The following is an 11,059-nucleotide window of genomic DNA, read 5'->3' as shown; positions in this document are numbered from 1 at the left end:
ATATTATTTTGAGACGTTATTACAAGAAAATTTTAGTTTTTAAGTATGTTTTTGACAATACAATACAATACTTGTATTCCATTTTGGGAAACAGCATTGTCATGACTCTCTGATAACAGATTAAGATTCACTTCTTGCAAGGGTTGTCTTACTTGTTGCTCAGGTGATAAATTCTGCAATAGGTAATTTTTATTCTTTGGTTATCTACTAAAATATTACTATAAATGCAACATTAGTATTTATATTAGTACATAAAGCAACCAACCAGCAAAATCTTTGAAATGATATCTTTCAAATTTGTTATTGAAATCTTTCTCTTACACTATTGGACACAATAAAAAAAATATATAAATAAATGTTCAAACTAAAATTTGCTAGTATTCAGATATTTTAAAATGAGGGAATTCCTATATTATCACAAACAAGAATGAATACGATGAAAAAAGATTCTCACCGGGATAGATGGACAGGCATTGTTTTTGAGGCGCGGAAAGCATGTTAAATTAATGTGATCCTTCTTAAAATGATCACTACATATGCAGCTGTATCGTGATGGCTTGAAATTAGGCCTGTTAATGCTGTTTAGCCATTTTTGTCTTAAATTATGATTTTTTGGAAATCTGAAATATATAAAATAACTATACTTATAGAACATAAAATAATTTATTAATTTATACGTTTTCGCTTATTTCGATGATATAGCAAAACAAACCAATTGTTCACTATTAATCGATATTGTAAACAATACTTTCCCAACACTACGTCAAATACGGTCAAACCAAAACTCGTGAAATAATTCAATTCTTTAACGGATTGCCCATAAACCACGTATTGTAAAGCTTTAAATTAGTCAATGGGCCTAATTAAAAAAATACCTTTAAAATACTCAATATCAACAAAAAAATCAAAGATTTTAATACTAACTTGTGAAATGAAATTCCCGCTAGTTTTGTTTGGGTTTTATTGGTGCAGGCAACAACTGCACACTTCACCATTGTATAAATTTAATTTATTTTGCGATTCACAAGTTTATTGGTTATTATTTCCGTAATAATTCGAATACCGTTACACCGGAACCACAACAATAACCATTTTTGGTCACTAAAAACAAAAGATAATTTGGTCACAACTGACATAATTGATGTTGTCATGTAAAATATGTCTAACCTCTTTAAGCAATGACTAAAAAAATATCTATCTCGCTCCATTAAGGTAGCTTTCTTTAAGTTAGAGAGGTTACGAAAAAATTTTGTTTATTCTTTAAAAAGTCAAAATCCTTGACTAATTTTGACGTAAAATGCCACAGGTCCATATATATATAGGTGTCAAAGCCTCTAACAAACATCAACAAATATTAAAAAGAGACAAATACGTAAATTAAATACAAAAATATTACTAGTAGAAATAAGTAGTAAAAATAAGCCAATATAGAGGTAAAGTAAAAGAGGAACTACTGATCCGATTTCAAAAAATCTTTCACCAGTAGAATGCTACGTTATCGAGGAGTGCTATAGGCATTTTATATAATATCGTATATATTAGCATAGTTTTTGTCATACCTGTATGACAAAAACTATGCTAATAGCGGACCGAAATTCATCATAAACAGACTTATTCGCATGCGCTGCCTTATCCTGCCTTATCCAAGTAGATTACACTAAAGAATTTTTTTTCCAAGGTATGTTGCTTTGAGTCGTGTTAAAACCTTGGATGGAATATCCTTATCTGACTAAGATTAAAACAAACTAATGTGTAGGCCACACGATGAAATAGAATTGCCAAAGATGACGTGATTCCGCAACTTAAATTCCAACTCAAAGAACAAGGTAGCTACTCTGAGCCGTTGAGGAGTTTCAATAACTGTCCTTCGTTTTCATCACTAGACCCCTAATGACAATAGTCACAGTCCATCTAGATGGAAAGTTCTTATCAATACAATTAAATCAAGCCCAATCACAATGTAACCATTGTAAACCGTTGAGGAGTTCCAGAACCTGTCCTTCTAGGTGGAAAGTTTTCATAAATACAAATTAATCAAGCCCAAACACACGGTAGCTACTGTTAACCGTTAAGGTGTTGCAGTACCTGTCCTTCGTCTTCATCATCAGACCCCTAATGACAGTCAAAACCCATCTAGGTGGAAAGTTCTTGTCGACACAAATTGATGAAGTCCAAACACAAGGTACTATTGTAAACCGTTAAAGATTTTCCTCGTGTGTGCTGCGACTCCATCATCAGATCGACTCCAGACCTTCATTAAGATATAGTGCTTTGAAGTGGTTAATGGAAAAAATACAAAACGCTATAGTTGCCCTTACGATTTTTGAAAGTTCCCTTCGATTTCTCCAGGATCCCATCATCAGATCCTGACATGATGACAATGGGACTATTCCGGGAGTATACCCTTTCAACCAAAAAAGAATTATCCAAATCGGACCAGGCGTCTTAGAGTAATCAAGTAACATACACACAAAAAAACAGACTCGAATTGAGAACCTCCTCTTTTTGAAGTCGGTTAAAAAGCGGGTAATATTTTAAAACTACTAAGAATTAATGGAACATCTTTCCGTCCGTCCTTTAGTCCGCTTCTAAATTGCTCGCAGGGTAATCTGGTTTGGAAGTGTGATTTTTTAGACGTCACGTCGGTGGAACTCGAGCTAAGATGGATCGATGATACTTGAAACAGAAAAGCAATCGCAAGATTTGGAAACTTTAAAGGATGTGTTCAATTTATCTTAGATGTCTTTTACTTTTACGAGTGAAGAGGTTTAAAATTACTTACTAACAATTTATCTATCTATACTCTATACTAATATATAAAGCTGATGAGTTTGTTTGTTTGTTTGATTTAACGCGCTAATCTCAGGAACTACATGTCCGATTTAACAAATTCTTTCAGTGTTAGATAGCCCATTTATCGAGGAAGGCTATAAGCTATAAATTATCCCCGTTTTCCTACGGGAACGGGAACCACGCGGGTAAATGGGTACTGATGGTCCGACAGGAGATCATTTTGCTCGAGGTATGCCAGGAGCCTTTTGTTCAATACACGTTTTTTCACGTTTAATTTGCCGGGTCGGCACGGCTTCCCTTTTTGGTACTGGTTGTACATTAGCAACCTTCCAAGCCTTCGGAACCTGAGCAGACTTAAGGGAGAGACGGAACAGGCGAGTTAAAACAGGAGACCGCTCAGGGGCAAATGTTTTCAATAAAATTGTACAACAATCTACTATTATTTTACTGTTTTTAGTGTGTCCTAGCATAGTGAATGAAAGCGCCACAGTTAATTTTAACACAAAATTACTGAACCGATTTTCATAAATATTATATGGGACTAATGTAGAAGGAATGTCAATACCTGATGAATGCGCACACAAAATACACAGCCAAATGGATCACATGGTCAATACCTGATGAATACGCACACAGAATACACAGCCAAAGCCCGGGTAGTCACGACTAGAAGAGTTTGGTGTATCCCGGTAATTTATTGAATTCTTTCATGTAGTCATGATGTCAAATTACCCAAAACTTTCAAGAAAGAGGTTTTAACTGTCCATCAGAGGTGGAGTTAGCGCCGATCAGCCGGCTCAATGATACGGGCCCCCGATTGCCGCTACGTGTGAAAAATATTAAAATCAAATCCACAATCTCACTTAATCTAGTACTTCCCGAAAATAAAGAAGGTACCTATAGAGTTTTGCACTTCAGAAATTACAAAAGTCATAAAAAGCAATCTCTTTTTTCCCGGGAAGCGTGCGCCCAAAAGTTGGAAACATCTTACATAGGTTTAATCATTGTTTTATACTCGTAGTTTTGTTTCTTTGTGTGAAATCCTTGATACCCTCCAAGGCACGCTACGCCACTGCTGTCCAAGTAAGTGCACCTTTAGGGAAAATATAATATTTGTTGCTCAAAGTGTCGATTGCACAGAGGGACTAATTAGGACGTTGAATAGTTGATAAGTAACGGCGTGAAAAGCGTTGCTTACTGAATTCGTAAGCGCGGCGGAGCGACGCGGACGGAGTTCAAGGGAGTGAATGCGTGATGCTTTAAGATTTAATAACTTCAAAGACTAACACCAGCTCCGTAGGCTTAGGATTTAATGGGGTTCCAAATATGGGACAACGTCTCGTATTACATAATTTCTAAGTGCCTGAAAGACAAAAGTCTTCAAACAGTGCGTGTTTTACCTATGGTTCCGAGACTTAGTCGCTAGCTATTTCATAAGGATGGACTAATCCAGGATAAAAAGTAGCCTATATGTTGCTCATAAACCTTCTATTGTGCACAGTGAAAGTCCCATTAAAATCGGTTTAACGATAAATAATACTTGCCATATTTTCAGGGTTCTTTCCTTTTCTCCGAAACTACCAAACCTAAACCTTTGGGGTAAGGGTGGCGTACGGGTGGGGTAGGGGTGGGGTAGGGATGGGGTAGGGGTGGGGTGGGGGTGGGGTAGGGATAGGGTAGGCGTAGGGTAGGGGTAGGGATAGGGCAGAAGTGCCAATAGGTCAAAGCGAAGCTTGACCGGGTCCGCTAGTATTAGTATAAATTCAGTATTGATGATCTATTGATATTATCAAAATCTACGCTGTAAATATAATTAGCTAACATGAGAACAGTTTTATGTGTCGGAAATTCTTAACACATAGGCTGCCAGATTTGGCACGACTCCAGAGACGGACTCTATTATGTCGACCCCAGGTGATTTTGTAGGTCTACAATATACTATACTATAGTTCAAGCTCAAAACCTTGCTTCACAGTGTAGCTGTTTCAAAATGCCTCGTATAAATATAAGTGCATAAAACATACATTTTATCGAGTGATGATCTTCCAAAGGTTAAAATATTTTAATTGGCATGTGATCGTCTATTGATTAGAACCCATTAATCAACGTTATGTCCATAATAACACAAATACTTTTAAAGTCTCAGAGGTAACAGTTCTCGTATCACGGATTCCCTAAAATGTAATTGATACACGAATACTCTTCGTGATTTATCAATTAATACACGAACTCTGAGTGTCATTAATACATGTACGTGTCACTCTCCTTTGAAATAACTCATTGTGTTATGGTCGTTTAAATAGTTACGCCTTCGAAAATCATATAAGACCACATTGACAGCGAGTGGCAACACAATATTCAGGTTTACCCTGGACGTCAGTATTACTCTTTATTGCTGTTTCTGTAGTTCTAGCAAACTCACAGAAGGTAAATAGTGTTCTGGGTGAGTGAGGGAGATTAGTTGTGCCATCTTTTTTTATAAAAGATGGTCATTGGCTCCGGTCATTGGCCCCAACTTCCGCATTACGACGGTGGTCCTCTCCCTGAATATTGGTGAAATTAGATTTTTTGTTTATTTAAGAACCCGTTCCCGTATGAATACGGGGATAATATACAGCCTATAGCCTTCCTTGATAAATTGGTTATCTAACACTGAAAGAATTTTTCAAATCGGACCAGTAGTTCCTGAGATTAGCGCGTTCCGTTATCGTTGGATATTTTGTATATCTGTCTGTCTGTCTGTCCGTGTTTTTTTTGTTATTCGGGCATCACGCTGAAACTATTGAATGAATTCAAATGAAACTGGGCACAGTATAAGACCTTAATACGGAGAAGGTTATAGAATAATTAATTATTGCGAAAATAAAATTAGGACGGGTGAAATAGGGGTTGAAAGTTTATATGGAAAGTCCTTCATTTTTAGAGTTACAGTTTTAAAAATTTGTTCATATATCATGGAAAAAAATACGATATTTAATGGGATTCAAATATTTTAAAGTGGTGAAACAGGGCTTGAAAATTTATGAATATGTAGGCGGGAATCGGCCTGTATGGACTCTTCGCCACTGTGTATAAGTCTACTCTAAATTAATATTATAAAGAGGTATTTGTGAAGTTGTATGGATTAATCTCTAGATCTATTGAACCGATTTCGAAAATTCTTTTATCAATAGAAAGCCACGTTATTTGCGAGTGGCATAGGCTATGTTATCCCTGTACTACCACAGGAACACGAACTACGAGGGTGACACCGAGGGGCGTCTGCTATCCACATTAAAAATGAGAATAAAACACGCGGATATTTTAAAGTGAAAATAGTAACGCAAGAAGCAAAATCATGTTAATAAACTTGTTTAACGATGTGTTGGTTGGAGAGAAGTATGAAGTGCTCTGCGGACCAGTTCAAACTCTTCCAGACGGACGAAACTGCCCCATGAGATGTAAACTTTGCTTTTGTAAGAAACTTTAGCGTGTTGTTATATAGAGGCGTATGGTCTCGCTCTGTTAATATAATCATTTAGCCTGGCATTCTATTTTCTAAATTATAATAAGTGGAAAAAAAACCACCCTAACTATTTAGCGTTCTGGTACGATATTGTGTAGAAACCGAAAGGGGTGTGGATATTCATTCTCTTCCTAACAAGTTAACTCGCTTCCATCTTAGAATACATCATCACTTACCAGGTGAGATTGTAGTCAAAGGCTAACTTGTAAAGAATAAGAAAAAAAATAAAATGGAAGTTTCAATAGTTTATTGTGTTCTTAAAAAAATATTTTAACTAGTAGACGCCCCGCGGTTTTACCCGCGTAGTTCCCGATCACGTGGGAATGTAGTATAGCTTGCGACACTAATAAATAATGTGGCTTTCTATTTAGTAAAAGAATTTTCAAAATAGGTTCAGTAGATACCAGAGATTACCCCCAACAATACCACTAACTTTACCTCTTTATAATATTAGTATAGATTACAAGTTTTAATTGCTATAACATATTGTTTTGGAAGCTTTTTATTAGGGTTCCGAACGGTAGTACAAAAACAGATACACTAGCATATTTGGATGCGGTGTGACGACACGGTTATCACAAAAACTATCGCCGATTTAATTCAATGACGCATCAATATTAAATTGTCAAAACTATTGTACGTCCAACTTAGTTACCACAAGAAAAACCGATAAGCGTTTACTGAGGGTAGTTATCAAATCAAATTAATTTCATCAGAGTTTTACAAAATTTCTAATTAAGGTTCGAGTTCACCGACATTCGTTTAAACATAATCAACCGTTTAAATAAGTTAAACGCCGTTAAGTCCAAATTTCCTGTTCACCACAGCTCATATGCCGGTTAAGGACGTAAATCGGGCGTTTATCTTAACCGAGCGTGGATACCTCGGTTAAGACGTCTTTGACAGACATAAGTGCAGGTTATGCTTTTGTAACGCTCGCAAGTTTCGCGAAGATTACTTTCTCAACTACCAAAATGCAAAGGACCCCTAAAATTATAAGAGTTTATTTTTCATTTCAGAATTAATTCATTTTCTCTCATAAATAAATCACTTCTTAGCTTTGAGGTTTTATGCCACTGGATGCAGGCAGCTTCGTTTTCGAAACAAAAGAATATAACAAAATGACAATCATTTATCAATTTGACATGGTACATAATAAATCGGTGTTGCCAATACGTATTTTTATAAATCCCTACAAATCGAAGCAGAAACTCCCCAAATTGGGGAAAGAACATACCCCAATTTCCCATAAAATCCCCGCCATTTGGGAAATTCCTCGCAAGTTGGCAATGCTGTTATAGATAATAAATAAATTGTTCATAAATCGTTCACTCGTAGTTCTCCATCGCTCGGTTTACAAACCAGAGTCAAAAATCGTCTGGTGAACAGGAAAAAAACGCTCCTTGTTCAAACTATGTTTAATATTTGACAGGCCGGTTCTGCAAACGCCTTTTATATGAAAGTCGGTGAACTCGGGTCTAAGTTTCACTTTCATTGTCAATGTCAGGATTTAGTACAGATTGACCGGCAGAACCCTTTCTGGACTGTTTTCTAATTGCTTTCTACACTTCTGGACTGAGCTTGTTTTTTTTTTTTTCAGTTTTTTTATACAGTCGGGTTTTTTATATTTGTTTAATTAATTTATTTATTTCACACTTCCAACCGAGGTTAAGCAAATATTCAAAAAATCTACGGAACGCTTGGTGGACGAATCCGACTCGCACTTTGCCGATTTTTATAATCAATATATTCAACTCGCACCTATACCTAGTCATCCGCCTCGCGTATTTTGTATAGACAAACTAATAAATAACGTTTTTCTAATTGTAGTTTTTTTAAACATGGACATGATATACCATTTTAGAATCTTCACAAAAAGTTCTTGAATTTGATACCCATATTGCAATATTAGAAAAAAAAATTTTTTTTCACCTTGAGTCTATAGCGTCTCACAGTCGTCTTGTTATTTTTTTCCCTATCTAAGAACATTTAGGTTATTGAGACCAATTTAACGATATCCTAATTACGTAAATCCGTTCAGTAGTTTGGAAGATATGAGATAATAAAGAATATTACATACATACATACGTACATACATACAAACATACATACAAGATACGCGCGAAAAATATAACCCTTCTTGCAGTCGGGTAAAAAGTAAATAATTAAAACCTAATTACAAGAAAACTTGATTCTAAATTTATCAAAATAACTACCTAACGCCGCGCGGTTTCACGATCAGATTTCAGATTAAGTTGATATTTTGTCCAAGTTTGTACCCAAGGTAAGCATGTTGTGTTTGCTTCAAGTAGGCACAATTACATGAGGATGAATAGAAGCTATTTTTTTTTTGATATATGTTAGGTTAAGTCATTGTGCCAGTTTTGCAAACCAATAAAAAAAAAGGGTTTTTATTTGCGCGGCACATTAACGAATTAACAAGTTATCACGCTAAGGCTACATCAGTGTTACTTCAGTACCGTTTGCTACGACCACAGAACAAACGCTAAAGGTAACGCTCTGAGCAATATTATATTCCTGGTTACGATGTACGACTAAGGAGCACGAACTCCAGGGGTGTATTGAAGAATAAGTGTTTTTCAGATAGCAGATAGCATACGGTGACAGTCGCCTGTATGACGTTCATAATACGTACTATTATAGTGAATCGCGGCAAACTTTCAAGAGTGAAACGAACTGTCATCCGCACAGTCATGAAATGAATACATGAAACGAACGGTAGTTTAGATTTTCAATGGCCCACCTACAGAGTTCCGACTTCATTGTCAGATTAGCTCAATGGTACCAGCAAAGATAAGCAAATACTTATTCCTAATTGTAGTACACATAAATACTTACACATACATACATAATAAATACTTATTCCTAATTGCAGTAAACATGTGTAGTAATAAAATTATGGTGATATTTGAACCTATTGGGAATAGTACTAGTAGCAGGTGATAACAATCTCAATAAGTTTCATAAATAAAATGCGATTTAATCGCAAAATAGTTCAATCGGTATCTAACGTTATTTACGCGAGCGCCGGTGAACGGTCGAAAGGTTTGGCTCAGTTCCAGGTTACTTTTCAGGGTTCCGAACGTACGTAGTACAAAAACGGAACCCTTATTTATCACTCGCGCATATTTTAATGTCTGTCTGTTTTCTCCGAATGTCAAATTTCAACTGGATTGGTTCCAGAACCAATCCAGTTGAAATTTGGTACACATATCAATTCTTGTGACTCAAATATACAGGGATGTATCGTGAATAGCTAAAATTTGAATATGGGGAGCACTTATGGGGGATTACAAACGTCATCGAGTGATACACCGAATGAAAGGTCTTGTTATGAATTTTTTTTTTGCAATTAAAAAAAAATGTTTAAAAAAAGTTATTTAAAAAATGGACGACAATTGACAATGCCCTTTTTCTCCGAAACCACTGTACCAAATTAGCTTTCTACTTGGAGATTCCTGGAAAATTTTGAAACTCTGAAAATTTTTGAATATGAAGGTAACTTTTAGGGGGCAAGATGGAAAATGTAAAAAAAAATCAAACTGCATCATGTGACACATCAAATGAAAGAGCTTTTAAAGAAGATCTCAAAAATATATTGCCTTCAATCTGATCATAAGTTAGAACATAATATGATATATAGAACTTAGTATGAAGTTATTTTTCGCTTTCTAGTTTAGTCACTATGTTTCATATTTTTGAAGTCGGTTGAATTTTTTTTATTACATTTTTTAGTGTATGTAGTTTATGTACATGAATGCTATAATAAATAAATAAAAATTGTGTGACATATCAAATGAAATAGCTAATTCAATAATTAAAAATGAAATAGCTATTTAAATAATTAAATATACTAGTTACAGGTAGATGAAAACTTGTGTATATTATTATATAACCTATTCATCAAAACTTATGTTAAGTTTTGTTAAATCCATACTAATATTTATACTACATGTTGTAATAATAATTATAGGTTTAGATATATATTTAACGAAACAAATAAGCCAGAAAATTATATATTCAGGTACAATCTTAGGTCAGTATTCAAAGCATGGTAGATTAAGATCGTTCGGAACCCTCGTGACGCGAGTTCTACTCGCACTTGTCCGGTTTTTTTTATTATTCGCAGTCGCAGAGCCACCTTAACCTTATTTTCAACCCTAATAAAGAGGAATGTTGTAAGTATGACGTACCTCCGTCGTGTATATCTGTGATACTGTAGCTTTTAACCTATGAACGGATTTTAATGCAATTTTTTTGTTTGAAACTACAAGTAAAGTGTTCCCGATGGTTCTTAGCTACATGTATAAATGACGAATACCTGATAAGTAAATCCGCTTTTTTAATACGATTAAAAGAATTTCTGACATAAATACGAGTAAAAGGCGTTATTCATAAGTATCGGGCTTTTAGTACATAATTTCAATAGGGATGATGACAGTTTTTTAAATTATATATAAATTAAGAGTATACTAATAGCAAAGCAATTTTGTAATAGTAACAGGGTATCTGCGATCATTACTTTCGGAGCTACTGGGGGTTTAAAGGGTCAGATTTGCGGCGCTTCCGCGGATCCCTGAAAAACGCTCTATACAAAATGGCACGATTTAGAGACGTCGCTGGCTCGCTGATCGTTAGGTTTGTATGGGCGTTCAAACAAAATTACTAATATCTTTGTTATTTGTGCGTTTATGTTTATAGTTTATTTATTGAAAAATGTCACATTTAATGTATTAATTT

General features: G+C 35.2%; 1 long non-coding RNA gene across 1 annotated transcript; it reads right to left on the bottom strand.

The window, feature by feature from the left end:
• Positions 1-325: 325 nt before the first annotated feature.
• LOC128198479 (uncharacterized) lies at positions 326-1,071 on the bottom strand. The gene is made up of 2 exons (XR_008251232.1): positions 925-1,071; positions 326-620 (listed from the first exon to the last, which is right to left on the bottom strand). It is a non-coding gene; the product is annotated as an uncharacterized LOC128198479 (long non-coding RNA).
• Between the last annotated feature and the right edge of the window lie 9,988 nt (positions 1,072-11,059).

The sequence above is a fragment of the Bicyclus anynana genome, chromosome 11, assembly GCF_947172395.1.
Source record: "Bicyclus anynana chromosome 11, ilBicAnyn1.1, whole genome shotgun sequence".
Lineage (NCBI taxonomy): Eukaryota > Metazoa > Arthropoda > Insecta > Lepidoptera > Nymphalidae > Bicyclus > Bicyclus anynana.
Note: the sequence above shows the minus strand (reverse complement) of the source record. Positions and strands in the feature narration are given on the sequence as shown.